Source organism: Rhyacophila brunnea, unplaced genomic scaffold (genome assembly GCF_057557595.1).
Source record: "Rhyacophila brunnea isolate RB1 unplaced genomic scaffold, BYU_Rbru_1.0 scaffold_9, whole genome shotgun sequence".
Taxonomy (NCBI): domain Eukaryota; kingdom Metazoa; phylum Arthropoda; class Insecta; order Trichoptera; family Rhyacophilidae; genus Rhyacophila; species Rhyacophila brunnea.
Window position 1 is genome coordinate 34417277 of NW_028233361.1, and position 17442 is coordinate 34434718.

Consider the following 17442-nt stretch of genomic DNA (forward strand, 5'->3'; position numbering starts at 1 on the left):
GCTCCCCAGTCGCTGCTGAGTCTACTATCGCTATGTAAAGGGAAATATCGCCCATTTTGGAAAACACTGGACTAGATAAATGACAGCTATAACTGTCTTCTACCGCCCGACAAATCTATAGCTAATAAAGCATAAAAAATAAAGACAGATATTCGTCTAGACCAGGGATACTCAACCTGCGGCCCTTAAAACTTTTATCTGCGGCCCGAAACACATTTATTATTAGGAATTATCATTATTTTTTATATGATTATAATTAATCATTAATTTTGGACGAACAGATATGTATATTATTATTCTGTTTTAGTTTAAGTATAATTTTTAAAATCTCAAAAATGTTTTGTAAAAAATGGGGGGTTTCATGATTTTTTTCGTCACACCAGTACTGTTGCGGCCCGCGTTACTTTACAAATATTTATGTATTTGGCCCGAGGAAAAAAAAGGTTCAGTATCATTGGTCAATGTCAACATTTATAGTCAATGGATATAGACAAACAACTCCGAAAAATATTGTACCAATATTTTATTATATTTTATATTAATTATAATTATTACTACTACATACAAAACAATGAACAATAATACTTATACCACATAATTTGCAATAGTCTCACCAGAATAATGCAATTTGAGTTGGTGTTTTAATTTATAAACCACTCGCCCAGCGTGCGATAGATGTAGATAAAAATTTCACCCGATCGAAGATTTTTCTAATAGATATATTAATATTTATTTTTATTTTTTGAATTTGACATTTTTAAACCGTTAAAGTGCCCACCACCACCCGTCATATATGCACAACCGTGGATATGCACGGCCGCTTTCTATGACGCTTTAAACGTGTCTGAAAGAAGTGATTTTAAGTGCTCATTCCGTCCCGAGACGGAGCCGCACGGGACTGATGCTGCAACCATGCACCGTAGTGCTGAAAGAAGAAAGTTAAGAAAGAAAATGTTTGTTTTTGGACTGGCTCTGCTGTCCGCTGACGTTAGGCGCTTTGTGTACCCGCATACTGAGTGTCACGAATTGAAATGGATGAGTCTACAGAAGAGTCGGGACTATCCCGCTCCCCATACGACGCTGCAAATTTCTCAAATGCCGCAAAGTTGGCCTCGGTTGCTACCAGATCTCCATGACCAATTGGGCCCGTGTGAGGACGGACCCTGGCAAACAGCTCCGCTCGTTCGAATTCCATAAGCGGGCAATCCCAGAGGATGTGTTCAACATCTTGGTGGTCATGCCCGCAGGTACAACCCGGCCCATCTACTATCAAGCCAAACTCGTGGAGTCTGGCGGCGAAGTTGCCATGGCCGGTGAGGAACTGGCTAATCCAGTGCGAAGGTTGGAGTCTTCTAGTTTGGTGCCTGCAGAATACGTCTGGAAAAAAACGGTAAGTGTGCCGCCCCTTGGGGGAGGCGGTCCACCTCGCCTGCCATGCCGCAAATGCGGTCTTGTACACAATGTCACTTACAGTCTTCCTGTAAGGAACGTCCTCGGATCTCTGCGGTGGTGTCAGATGGACACCGGCGAGTATTGTGCTGATCCCCCTCAAGAGGAGGGTGATCGATCCTCTGACTTGGACGTGCAGATCGAGGGGTAGCACCCCCGCGAGTACGGCAAGCGCGTCAGTAGAAGTTGTGCGGTAGGCTTTGGTAAGCGAGATCAGCGCAAGTCGCTGCCCGCTTAATAGTGCGCGTCTCACGAGAGTTAAGGAGTTTACTCGAGAATGCCAAATGCTGGAGGCGTAACCGGCAATTCCCATGAAAATTGCGCCGTATGCAACCTTAAGGGCTCTAGGCTTAAGTCCCCAATTGCTGCCCGCCATTCGGGCCATTCTCTGATAGGCCGAATTGGCCTTAGAGACGGCCGTCTTGGCGTGGTGAACGAAAGACAGCTTGTCATCAAGAATTACTCCCAGATACGTAACCCTTTCAGAGAAACGCACTGAGGTCTGGCCAAAACGAACCGTGGGCGGCCGTCGAGTTATGTTGACCCGAGAACTACCCCTGAGGAGGACAGCTTCCGTTTTGCTCGGGGCAAAGGTCAGCTTGTTCAGCAACCCCCAATTAAGGATTCTGCCCAAGGCGTCCGTGGCTGCACGCTCAAGTGCCGGTCGGCTGGTCGCCCCAACAAGCAGGAGCAAGTCGTCGGCGTACGCAACGAGCGTGCAGCCCGGAGGCAGTGGCAGGGACAGAACGTCGTCAAACAGAATGTTCCACAGAAGGGGTCCCAGGACGGAGCCCTGGGGACACCCCATGGTGGTCCTCCTGTGAATCAGGCTGGGGCCGGAGTCGTAGGTTATCTCCCTATTGCTGAAGTAGCTTTGAACTAAGGCAAAGAGGTCCCCGGGGATCTGTTTCAGCCTAAGCTTTGCCAGAACCAAGGGCCACCACGCAGTATCAAACGCGCCCGCTATGTCGAGAAAAATCCCGGCAACGAGGTCCTTGCCAGAGCTCTCCACAGAGTCGATCACAAAGCGAATCGCATCCTCGGTGGACTTTCCGGGTCTAAACCCAAATTGTCTTTGCGAGATTGGACAGTTTTCCGACAGGTGGGACTCAATCCTGCTGTTTATCAATCTTTCCAATATCTTCCCGAAGACGGGAAGGAGCGTAATCGGTCTATACGCTTTCGGGTCACAAGGAGGGCGACTGCCGGCTTTGGGGATCACCGTGAGATGACCCTTTTTCCAGCAGTCGGGGAATATGCCACTACTCATGCATTCTTTGTAGAGTTGCGTGATCTCGTGTGAGGCAAGAGACCACGCCCTTCTCGCTAGCGCGTTATCTATGCAGTCAAGCCCCGGGGCTTTGCCAATCGGGAGGCTGGCAAACAGGATCCCTAGCTCGGACATGGTAGTGGCTGCGGATCGCGGAGTGTTTAAGGGGAGCAGCGCATAGACGCGAAGCTGCTGAAATCGGTCGTTGTCAATGTCGAGCGACTCGTTGTCCTGCGGGATAAGAGCATCCAACAGGACTGTGGCGGACTCTTCAGAGCTATTGGTGAACGATCCGTCGGGGCGCCGTACCGCCGACATGACTTTTCCGGGCCGTAAGCCCAGCTTCATCACGCGGAAGGGGGGGCCCCACGGATCATTGCCACCCATTTCAGTGACGAACTCTCTCCAGTGCACCTTCTTAGCCTTACTGATTGCCTTTTTGAACTTGAGTCTAGTGGTCCTGTAGGTGACCGCAAGCGGATGGTCCGCGTGCAGCGGCCCCTCCAGCGATCTTCGCGCTGCTTGTAAGGCCCTTCTGGCCCTCCTCATCGTGTCTCTCAGTCTTGTCAGTCTCGGCTTCCACCAGGGTGCGAGGTTCGGCGGTCTCAGGGTCGTCCTTCCGATAGTGCCCTCCGCTTTTTCAATAATGAGATTCGTGAGGTCCTCAGCCGCAGCGTGCATGTCCTTTGGCGGAGGGCGCGAGGCCATCCTGTCCAGACCCTCAGCAAACTCGCGGTCAAAACGTACCCAGTCGGTTCCCTTGGTCCTGAAACGCCTCGGCAGTGACTCGCTCACAAGTGGAGCGAGAGACGCGTGGCCCCTCTCGGTCCTGTAGGCGAACGTGATCAGACGGTGGTCGCTTGCTGACGCTTCCAAATGGACAGTCCAGTTCACGACGCGTCCGGCAGAACCATTGGATATCAAAGTGACATCAATGTGAGATTCCCCATTGTTGGTAGAGAATGTGGCTGGACCATTAGAGTTATTCAGCACCGTCAGGTCGTGAGTTGCCACGAGTTCCTCGAGGGGCGCCGGATTGTCCCGGCCAGACCGCGGCCCCCGGGGGGCCCACAGCCATGATTGAACGTTGACGTCCGCTCCCACTATAATCTGTTTGCCGCGGCATGCAACCAGAATTTTATCGAGCTGCTCGACGCATTTCAGGATGTTTACGCTGAATTTAAAGTAAGAAGAGACCACCACAATGGAGTTCCCCGATCGGTCGGAGACCTCCGCTACGGCAAAGAGTTCGCTCGACAAGTGGGCAAGGTGTAGCACCACTAGGGTAGGATTCGCAACGAAGATGCAGGCCATGGACCCCAGGCCGTGGTGCATTACCCGACCCCCACTGAAACCCAGGTTGGGGCCGTAGGAGTAAGGCTCCTGCACCAGGACCAAATCGATGTCCATTTCCCGAACCGTCTTGATCAGCTCCGCCGTTATAGCCTTCCCTTTGCCCGCATTTAACTGACCGAACCGAATCATTGAATCGAATAATCCGTTCGGTTCCGCTCCTGTGCCATTGCGTACTTGCGCGCTGGGCAATCAGGGTCGATCGCAAAAGTAATTTTCCTCAGAAGACATTCTTATTTAGGAGATGTCAGTAGAGATTAACAGGAAAACAGACAAACAACCGCATACATAAATTTATGTAAAAATTATTGCGTGAATTTCGCGAGACTCAAAACCCAATCCGTCATATACGTACTTTACTTTGGGCGGTTGATCAAATAACAATTGATAAAGACTAGCTCTTAGGCATAACGCCCACCAAAGAAGCGCTCGACGCGCTCACTACTGAGTAGGCCCCCTCCCACCCGCGCATTACCCTTCACCTATGTAATAAGGGGCCCAAGAAGAACAAAATAGTTATTATTATCAGCGTCTCTCATAACAAAGCAATAAAAATATTATATTATTTCGGGGCTTGTAATTAATATTCACGATGACATTATTCTACCAGCGAAATATCGGACACGCAATAAAATTAAACAATGAGTTCTCTGTTATTAAATAATGGCTTCTCGCCCGTCGATCGACGACGCTTCCAGAGCGTGATTTTTCTCGCCGCGTTCAATGAATGGACTGCATTGTATTTTCGTTCATTCGTATCGCCGAGAAGCCAAAAAACGATGACTCATGGGGCGGGCGCGCATAATGCGTCGTCAAATCCAGTGTGCGCTGGCGTATTTGATTACGTTATATTTTCGATGATTTACGCGCCACTTGTGAAATTTTGCGCGAGAGCCCCACTTGCTGCGTTAAGTGAGTTTTACGCCTTAGACGTAAGTAAACAAATTGTAACCTACTGGACAACAATATAAACTTGGGCAGTATTTATATGTAGGTAAATAGACCGAGTAGACAGGAATGTTAATCAAACAAAAATTTAACCAATACTGTCTTTTATTACAGAGAAACTGAAAATATTCGATTTACTTTTGTACAGAAATTCATGATTCTTTCTAGTTTAGTGGCGCCGGAGGATTTCATTAAAAATTTATTCAAGATTAACAAACTGATAATTTTATACTGATTATAGATCTAGTTTAGTTAGAGCTAGTTTTTCGTATTTAAAATTTACATAGTTAAATATTTATAGAGTTAATAATTATTTCTTGTAGAAATCATACTAAATGTTAGGGTTAAATACTACCTATCGAGTATTCGCCATTGTAATATAATAATATAACCCTTTTTATTTCCGTAAGGGTAAAAAATAATCCTTTTTAATATAAATTCATGAAAATTCTCCAAATATATTAGAATTTATAATACAAAATATATGTACATAATAATATGTAATTTGTTTACCTTTGCAATATTCTTGTAGGTCAATATCACTTTATTTATTCGCATGAATAAACCATAAAAGCAGGATATTATGCAAATAATCTTTGATTCGCCGACGGAGTTGTTCGTTTATATTATTATATTTTCTTGAAATTCAAATACCTATCAATAAATTTACCCATTCTAAGAATCAAACTGCCCACAGTATATAGGTACTCGTATTTACCTTACTGAGATACTTTTATTTGGTTTATGTTGTATACAAGATAATTTATTATATAGGTAATCTAAAAAAATCGAGTTTTTTTACAAACTTCTCTCAAAGGTCAATACGTTGGATAAATTCTAATAATTATTATTTTTTGATGTGTAATTCAGTATACCAAACATATTATGACGTTCTTTAATCTACATCCCATGTTTTATTAATAATCTTAGAGATGAAACCCCTAAGCTAATGATTCATCATGGACGGTTTGAAATGTGCAAAAAAACATGGGTGTCATTGATCTACTTTCGAGATAATTTAACTTAAACATTCAATTGCATCAGTCCTCATTATTTGGGTTTATAACGAAGGGATGGTGTGAGCTCTTGCGTTGGATATGGGGCGCTGAAGAGCTATTCAAAATACAAAATCAATATAAAGTGATAAATATGTTATGTCATATTCCGAGAGTTCATTATCCTGGGAGGGAGGGCGTGAGCTACAGAAAGACTGTATCTGAGCTGGTCTACAAGACCGCATATGCGGCATGGCAGGCGAGATGGGTGGCCTCCCCTAAGAGCCGCCAGACTTTTCTATACTTTCCAGATGTCTCGGTGAGACACATGACGAGGAGACTGATGCCGACTCACTGGACTAGTCAATTCATGACTGGCCATGGAAACTTTGCGGCCAAACTGCAGGGGTTTGGTTTGGCAAGACATGGGTCGGGCTGCTCATGTGGACACGACCAGCAGGACGCAGATCACGTCCTGTGAGACTGTTCACTTATGGGTTCCGAACGAGCGGAGTTGTTTGCTCGGGTCCGACCCCATTCGGGCCCAATAGGACACGCGGACATGGTGGCAACCGAGGCCAATTTTGCGGCCTTTATTAAATTCGTCAGAGCGTACGAGGAGCGGAACACTCTCGACTCCCCTTGCGACTCTTCAAATTAAAGTCACTCTGATAGTTGCCATATAAATTAACATCATGCATCCGCACTTCGGTGCAAGGTTGCATCACCAGTCCCGTGCGGCTCTGCTCGGGACAAAATGAAGGCTTAAATTCTTCGATCTGGCACACGTAAGGGTTATGTTAGCAAGCCGCGTATGACGTGGCTGCATATACATAACGGGTGCGGAGGTGGGAGTTTTACACACCATATCCCGGGATATGAACTGTCAAGCGTGACGAGGACAAAAAGTACAGTTTGAAATGCGGCGACTTTGATAATAATAATATTTACATTGCGACATTAGCATCACCGTGCAGCGCGCCAAATCAGAGTTATCGTATTACACGCCCGCTGGCTGTGGTACTAATTAAAATATTTTTCGTACATGATCGCAACATATTTTCAACAATTTTGTGTTCCTTTGTAAAATGTTTAATATTATTGTGTAATATATCCTACTGGAAAGTTATTTTTATAATCATGTTGCTTATATTAATGGTAAATTTTGGAGTATTTATTTCTTTTGACAGCTTTTCATGACATGTCACGAAAGTAGGTACTATCTTTTATTTTCACATAACACTGTTTTAATTATAAATAAGTATTATTAAGTAGGTAAGTAAAAGTAAGTAGGTAAGTAAAATTAAGTAGGTACACTATAAAACAGGTCTAGACAAACTGCGGCCCGCCAAGTATTTCTGTGGGACCCGCGACCTTTAATCGTATTTCTGATTTTTTTTGCCTTTTTAAAAATATAATTTGGATGTACCTACATAAATTGCACCGTCGAGATTAAATCTGCAAATTTTGCGACACTCTTAATTTGTACAAATTCAAACAACGTAAAGATTCTGCTCAAAAAATGTTAATTATTTTTGGATCAACCTACTTCAGTGACCAAATTATGAATATCAATGAAAACAAAAACTCTTTACGATCAAGCATCATCGATGAAGCATCGATCAAGCAGTTTTAAGAATTAACACCTCAAATTAAAAAGAAAATCTAAAACAGTTTCATTCTTCTCATTACATTGTTGGCTATTAGTGAATCGTTTATTTTGTTTTTCATGATAATAAATTAAAATAATGTTTCTCTAAAAATAGTACCTATTTTACTTGCAGCTCGCCATTCATTTTATATTCCTTATGTGGCCCTTCATCCAAAAAGTTTGTCCAGGCCTGCTATAAAATATAATCGTATGACTCTGCCTCTGATCGATGTAATATTATAATTATGCATAGTATTGTATTATTTTCATTTGTTAATAATAAACAATTTATTATCATCAGATAATTGAATAAAATTTGTTTTCTGTCGATACACGTCCAAAGTACTGCCAATACTTGCAAAAGACATACATAATACTCTGATTGTACACGATATTTATTTGTAAAAATCGAATCGATTATTAACCAGTTCGGTATCCTGTATCTAAATCTCATATAAAAATCTCTATATCCATTTTCAGTAGTGGCGCTTACTCAATCGATCGAACAAAATAAATTCCTTACCTTTCTTAGTATCTACACTCCACAGCAATGATTGTATCAGTAGACTGCACCCAATTCACTCCTGAGTCGGCGTAATAAAGTGATATCTCATTTAAGTTTCTGGGTCATTAACGATGATTCATGTTATTACTACCAATGTCTTTGGTGCATGAACAATTATCTATATTTAAAACCTTTTGTTTCGTTTGTAAGTTGCAATTTAAATTATATATTGCTACATTTTCTCATGGCATGAATGCAAATTGAGTCACAATAAAGAAGTATCGAACATTACTTCATTTCGTTAAGTAGTTACATCAAATGATTTAACGATAAAAAATGCGAAATAACTGAATAAGTCATCAGTAATGAGTTAACCAATGCGTTTGAGACACTACTTGAAAGTTTTAAATAATATTTGTAATGGTTTATATGAGGCGTCTAATTACAAAAAGCGACAAGTCCATAATTCAATATTTTCGGGAAACAACGTTTTTATGTTTCAAGCTTCAATTATTTGTTTTAATGTGAGATTTTTTTTCCGTTGTATTCTATGTCAAAATTAGAACCAAATGGCAATTTGTTTCAGCCGATAAACTCTTAAATGTAATAAATATAGGCAAAATAAAATTGGACGCAGCGCTATTTGTAGCTCACTTTTTAATTTACTCCGCATAAGGCACATATTTCCGTGGCACTGTCATGAGTTTACCAGATGCTACAGCATGGGAGACGCCCTTTTCAATATTGAACGTTCCTTTTTTGGTTGACTTAAGCACGCGCGAAATCAACCAAGCTTTAAATAATATGAAACACGGACTTGGCGCTTTTTGTAATAAATCGAGACTTAAAATATTTTTTTTCGTAGGGTTATGTCGCGTTTTGGAATTTATAGATCAATACATATTGTGTAAAATTATACAAAGAATAACTGCGTATTTTTTTTCTCGATTTTGACCAAATGTGGACTTATTGCTTTTTGGAATTAGACACCTCATATATTATATTTATCGGTGGCGAGGGGTGGAGGTAGGCTGTTAAGATTCGACATATAGTATACAACAAACTTTGTCAGGCATATTTTTTTGTTTTCGTTGAATTAAGAATAGATATTACTGTTGGTGTTGGTTAATTATTTTAAAATTCATAATGCCATGCCTAAAACAAACCATAAGTATAAAAAAATATCTTCTTTTTATAAAACATCTAAAATTAAGCCATTAAATCATACATATACGAATTTGTTGAATATTATCTATTATGCCTCAGCTTACGCAGGGTTTAATTGAATTTTACAGACTAACCAACACCATCTGTAAATTGTAGTCTTAGAAAACAAATACGTATGACTGACAAAGTTTAGTGTGCACTATTTATGGCGGATCTTAACAGCCTACCTCCACCCTTCGCCACTGATATTTATAATACAACCATTCTTTGGCGGTAGGGTTATCTTAGTTTGCAGCACGGTCAAATTAACACTTTTTTTTACTTATAATAAATTATATCTATTTGAACCTGAATAATTGTTAAGATATCTTTAAAATGTAGAAATACAAATTATATAATACAACTTATTCTAGTTTTCAATATTCTTTTATGAAAATATACCCTTTTTTATATTAAATAAAGTCAGTTATATACAGAAAAATATTTTTCATTACATGTTTCGTTCTACAGAATTTTAATATGCCAACTTCTTCATACAAACAATGAAAATTTGCTCTCTCATTTAACTATTAAAATAATAGATTCCAAAAAACTTTGCTAATATATTTATAATAGCTACACAAAAACTGCATCGCTTGCCTTAATATTATCTTTTTGCAAATAATTATTATAATTAAGCATTTCCTACCATAATGGTAGATTTATATCATTATTATATTAAAGCCATATTCCTACTTATATTATTTTCATTTTATGGCCTTGATTTTGAATACTTTGTAAAGGTTTGTAAAAATTTTGCACTTTAGTTTATGAGTTTTATGTATTCTACTGTGTTTTTTTTAACGAATTCCTTTTATATAAATGATAAGAAGTATAATGTTGTCGAGTATTTTAGTTATATATTATTAAAAGAATATTCCGCGTAATGGTCAAAAATTTAAAACAATTTGAAGACTTTGTATGAAATATGTACTTATTACATAATACCATAACATTGTCTCTTCTGATTTTCGTATTCGGTAACATTCTATAATTTTTAATTGATTGTCATAATACCTACATATTTTTATAATAGTACGAGATATTATTATTTCAAGGTCGAGGGGCTGGGAAGCATAAGTTTAATGTGGTTGATAAAACCCCTATGCCGGGTTGTACATACAAACTCATCTCAATTATTGCAACACGTCTAATTTGTCGATGTGATTTTGTTGACATTAATAAAATACATGCAATTTAATGTACCGTCACATACTGCGTGATTGGTTGCAAAACACGCCTGATGTCGGTAACATATATTTTAAAGTACACAATGTCACTTTTGTATAGTTAAAAAAATTGCCGCGACCACGTACAGAGTCTATAGTATTTTACAGCTTGTGAGTCGCCTTCCATGCTAGTACTAACAATAGTAGTACACAAATGATTGCCGCATGTCAGTGTCAGATGACGAAAGAGTAAAAATAACATTTTTATTAATGACGGTGATCATAATAAAATGACATTTCAGGTTATCCTTAATAATTTGGAACACAGTGCATTCGCATAATATGTATAACACTGATAATGAATGTAATGAATATTTCCGCCAATACAAATCATTGCTTCATTCTCAAATATGACGTTTATACGTTTTGACAGGAGGTCACGTGGCATCACTATCAGAGCTGTGTGCGGTGAAGCGACTTGCAACATTACGGAGGGGATATAATTTATGGGTATATTGGTGTCGAGTCAAATTTCAATGTGCATTGCGCCTAAGAAACTTGTTTAACAAATTTAATTAATATGCATAGTATTACCAATTGTATGTATATTGTGTATTGCCAACAATGACCGAGCGGGTAACATGTTGGCCTATGATATCGTGGGATTCGATTCCCGGATCCGGCAAAAAAATCACATAATGTTTTTCAATCTGCGTTTGGACCCAGAGTATGGACCTAATTATTAGTTGAGCAAATGGCTAATATCCATTTCTCGTAAAACTGAAAAATATTTTATTTCAAAGTGTTGATACATATTATATAAATAGTGATTGAAGATAAAAATGTATCCATCTTCAAATAAGTGGCACATAAAAAGACGGTTTTTTCCTTTTTAAAATACACATTGAATGTTAACATAGGTTCTCCTCATAATATATTTTATCAAAAATCGTTAATATAAACATAGTAAATAATTGAGTAGGTATAATAGAATATTGCATTAATTAATAATAAAATATTCAGAGTGCCTATTGAATGCTTTTCCTTCATAGAGTATTGTACAGTTTTCAACTATTTTAGTTTATTGTTTAAATCCATCCCAGCTGTGTTGTGTTAATTGGTTTTTGATTAAAGCCATGGAAGCTAATGGATTAAATACGGATTTAACATTTAAACTTAACACGAACGATAATTCAAACTAATTTATATTGTAGTAGGTTGTGTTTCAATACAGTGAATATTGTGATTTCGACCACAATATAATAAATTAAATATAGAATATTAATCGAAGTACCTTTTCGAAAAGCCTCCATACTTAGCCATACTTACGTCAAATCTGGGCTTAAAATACCTAACAATAATTATTTATGAGATGAATACAGTTCCAACGTTTTTTGCAAAAAAAAATAATGAATTACTGCAAATAAATTAATAAAATATCTACACAATTAAATGCTTTAATAATTTTATGCCTAAATATTGTTATATTAATAATTTTACATTGCCATTTGTTGTTATAAACACTAAAATTAGTGAGCTGATTTGCTGTTTGTTCCGTTATAACACAAAAAACTACTGGACCAATATTGATAAAACTACTTGAACATTTTATAAGCTATAATAGGTACTTCTTGTACCAATTTAATTAACTTTAATAAGCACTTGCAACAATTCATTTCAAGTAGGAAATGTGCCCAGATAGCAGCGGTGGAATGATGAGGTGAGGTTGAGGTTGAATAACGCGTATCTAGGTCCAATCAAACCTATCTCATCATTTTCAAAAATAAATAAATTGAGTTTGTCTATTTCTTCAGCCATGCCTAATTCTTTCATTGTATAAGACCTGTCTCTTTTTCATGTTGATAATTTACGCGGACGTCGCTGGCTATCGCAATTAAATAATAACATTCGAATCAATCTTATTAGTCCAGCGGCATAGTTAAATAATAAAGTAAAATGGTGTCAGAACCATGTGGCTGCGGGCGACTCATTTAGGTGTTGATGTCGTTGACACTAACACCGTTCCAAAGTGAATCGGAATATTCCTAAGCATTATTATTTTTAAGATATTGAGCTGCTTAAAAATATCCAGGACCAGGCGAGTAAACGTTCATTTTACCTCGTTTTTCTTAGCTCGTATTCTTGTTTGTCCGGTGGTTGTTTATCCAGTACAAATCTTGCAATCTATTTTTAACTAACTTTCCGACTAGCTAGACATTTGAAACTTTTAAAATATATCAGAACACGATGCCAATGCATTCTTTTAATACTTTTAGCCATCTTTAAGTAGAATTGAATTCATTTTCAGTTAATTCTGTTTTGTATGAAAAGTTATTTCGGAAGAAATCCGTAATCCAATCCACTATTATTGGTTGCTAAGGAGGTGGTACTAGCAACTAAATTATTAATATATATGTGCGTTACTATGGAAATCAAAATGACATTTCAGTATTGTATATTTGTTTGTTTGTTGCAAATTAGCAAAAAAAAATGATTGTCCTAAATTATTAATACATAGAATTGTCAAGTTTATATGATTCAACAGAAAATTTAAAAACGTGGTATATAAAAAGTTCTTTTTATCTTGCAATTATTTCTATAATGACTATCTCATTTGATTGAATTTCAGTTTCAACATATTATATTGTATAGTACTGAATAATAGTTTTAAGTTAAATTTGATATGTTATAATTGGAAGCCAACCAAGATGGCGGCAAAAATTCCAATCATTGAAATTATCCTATTACTAAACTCTATACTAGAATCATAGCAAAATGTGTTCTATGCAGTTTAAATTCAAATTTTTTGGGTACTCCGTTAAAAGGTTACTCCTCCGAGTTCGTTTAAACATAAGTTATGTGATATACCTATTTGTAGATCTCCCTTATCAGTTATTCATACCCGCCCTAACAATATCAAGTCTTTTGTTTTTTCTCTTTTCTGGCAGACGAAATACCTATGTCTCTTCCCCCACACGAGGCTTGTTTGTCATCATACATTTTCAACATTCAACATAAATGTAAATTTTTCATACAAAATTACATGTAGTAGGTATTACAAGTTATTGTAAAATTAAATTAAGAGCGTACATAAGTGAAACGGCAAATAATTTTCAACTGTATGTAGAACGAAATTACGGCCGCGTTGTCATGCGGAAAGCGATAGTCGAGGCGTCTGCACGTCGATTCGTTTTGTCATGGCGTCGGATGAAAATATTCTTAAATAAATAAAGACTTTACGTATGTACTTAAAAAAGAAAACATGTCAATGAATATACTATTATTATTACTAATATAATACGTTAAAGTGCCCACCACCACCCGTCATATATGCACAACCGTGGATATGCACGGCCGCTTTCTATGACGCTTTAAACGTGTCTGAAAGAAGTGATTTTAAGTGCTCATTCTGTCCCGAGACGGAGCCGCACGGGACTGATGCTGCAACCATGCACCGTAGTGCTTAAAGAAGAAAGTTAAGAAAGAAAATGTTTGTTTTTGAACTGGCTCTGCTGTCTGCTGACGTTAAGCGCTTTGTGCCATCGCATACTGAGTGTCACGAATTGAAATGGATGAGTCTACAGAAGAGTCGGGACTATCCCGCTCCCCATACGACGCTGCAAATTTCTCAAATGTCGCAAAGTTGGCCTCGGTTGCTACCAGATCTCCATGACCAATTGGGCCCGTGTGAGGACGGACCCTGGCAAACAGCTCCGCTCGTTCGAATTCCATAAGCGGGCGATCCCAGAGGATGTGTTCAACATCTTGGTGGTCATGCCCGCAGGTAATAATAATAAACATAACATAAAAAGGACGCATGTTGAACTTTTATGACAAATTATATTTCGTTCGGCTTCCGTCATTCGCACCCGCGACGCGCATTCCGCGCATCGCCTAGTTACGATCTTTTTAGACCATGCCTCAGCTGAGGTATAGCCGTAATAGCGGGTTCGAGTGCCGCTAGGCGTTGTATTTTTTTTCATAAATATTTTTTCTCAAAGTTATATATTATTTTGCTGAGGTGTTTTCTAATTATGTATGTTATAATATTATCTTGTCATTTATTCGTTTAATTAAAAAAACATAGTTAATTACATAATTATTAGCAACTTAAAGTAGGTTATAACTAAAATTTGGAGAGATCCTGACACCGATTAATAATTAAGGTTTGCATGTAATTGATAATTTGATTTAAAATACAAAAGCCGATTTAAAGCAATTTATGGAGTCGTTCAAAAATATAAAAAATACTACTTTATTATGTTATTCTTAATTAGATAGGACGCACATAGCTTAGTTGGTAAAGCACATTGGCGCGAATCCAAAATCCTCTGGGTGTAATTTTTTTCTTCAGAATGTTTTTTTATAGTAGTTATAATATAAGTATTATGAATATGTAATATTTATCCAATCAACCAGTGGTGATTGTATGTACGTGCACGCCCGAAGTTCATACACATTTGAAGTTCCCTTGCGAAACTTTTATATAATACTAAAATATATTATACCAAAATAATAAATAGTGATTATATATATTCTACTTTGATTGTTTATGCATTGACTGATATATTTTTACATACGCGCAGTATTAATTTTAATGTTTTGGTTAGATTTTAAAAACGTGCAAAGCCACTACAAACAATATTTTTTACTCAATATTTGATTTCAAAATAAAGACAACAACCAAAACTAAAAACCATTGCTATTAAAATTAATAATCACGTGAAATCTCTAATAATAGATATACTACCATTGTGTTATTGTGTTGTTATTTATTTATAATTTAAAAAAAAATGCATTCAATGCTGTTAAACCAAAGAATATTTCTGTATCGTTAACAATTCAATTACTAGCTCAGTGCTTACGGCGCTCCGGGTTCTATTTCCGGTAAGGTCACATTATATTTATTAATTATTTTCTCTAAGTCTGGATTTTTCTGATTATTTTACTTCTAATACTAAATTATTGTCATTGGCCATGGTTGAGCTTTTTAAGTGGACTGTAATAATTATTTTTAGGGAAGATGAGGAGGTTGGATCTAGGGGTGGAGGCGATGGAACAGAATACCAGACACTGACCTTTGTGATGATGTATGATAGCTCCGTTGTCTGGTTTCAACTTTTACACGTCCGGTATTGTTGTTTTGGGTTACCCGGTTCGTACACTCACGCACTTTTTGACACAGTTTTATGGATTATATGTGAGAGTGTATGAATGATGATGATAGATTCTGAATGAGTCTGTATCTATTGAGTCAATCACTTAAGCTACGGAAATCTATTAGAAGCCCGCTCACGCCTGCTATCGAGATGCAACTGTATGTTCTTTGTAACACCGTCTCTCATCACTCGTAATTGCTTATTGATTGTCTGGTGACAATAACACTGGAGATTAGGAGGTGGGTGAGGAGATAGAGAGTGGAATGGGAACATAAATGGCCCAACTAGGCCATCATAGCCCTTTGTAGTGTTTAAAAAGAAAAACAAAAAAGAAGTAAAAATAATACCTACTAAAAACTCCCTTTATTATAGGTAGTATAAGTATAGATAGTAAAATTCCTTTTTTATATAACAGATTATTTAATTATACATCTTGTATTACTGAGATATAAACAAAACTAAACCCGTCGAGTTATTACAGGCTTTTATAAATTATTGTGTATGATTTCTCTAACGTGTATTTTAAAGCTCATTTTCATAAAATTAAAGCTGCATGCGTGTAGCTTTTATAATAAGAATGTTAAATATGTACTAGCCCCAGGCTTCTTGACACCTGGATAATAAGGATATTCACATTATTATTAGGTAAGTAATCATTTGATAAAATATATGGTACGGTGAATTTCCTGAACCTCTCCTGGCATAAAGGGCAAGCTGGAGTCTATCGCTCGTGGGTGTATTGTGATAACATGTTACTGTAGGGAACAACAGGTTTCCAAGTGGTGTAATCACATCATGGTGTGGAGTGATTCGTTAGATGTGATCTATGTCGTTCTTCTTCCTCAACTCTTCCTCTAGTCAACTTCTTCCAGAATGCTTACATAAAACATGAAAGTATTTAATTAAAAATAAAACTTACTGCTAATTATTAAATTGATCAGTTACTAGTTGGATACAGTGAAGAAATATAAGGGCGGACGTGCTCAGCGTGGGTCAAAATGGAGCTTTTTTCTATTTTCAAAACACGCGCGTTAACATTATTTTACTCCCTACTTCAATTATAGTTTGTCAATTTATGGCTACGGCCGTATGTTGTAGCCTAACCACTGGGGAATGCCAACAGAAATGGCGTAAAAAAACACTACCTTATTCTTAGGTCAATAATTATTATAAAGCAATCATTATTCGTAGGATGTTTATCACACTTGAATGGTCAAAGACATAGCTTATAATCAGTATCTTTAGAATTATCTTCAAATAATGTGTTAATCTTGCCCATTTTTTGAATAATAAAATGCCTAATTCTTGTCAAATTTGGGATCACAGAGATTATCAATATAATTTTTTATCGTAAATATTTCACTATTATAATGTCGACATAAATTATACTGATGGTTTTATAAGTGCGTTTAAAAATTAATAAATGTAAAACATCTTAACACCACTGCACATTTATGTACTGAAATATGACTATATTCTGAAACATTAGAGCGAAAGGTTTAAAAGAATACTATTTTATGTAATAAAAATACTTTATGCAGTCGTCAAACGTTTAAAATAAATATAAAGGATAATAAGGCTTCAAAATTATATAAATAGATTATCTACAACGTTTAAGGAATGTCCAGGATCATGCTTTGAAAATAGAAAAAAAAACTCCATTTTGACCCACGCTGAGCACGTCCGCCCTTAATTATTAAATTGATCAGCTAGTAGTTGGATACAGTGAAGAAATAT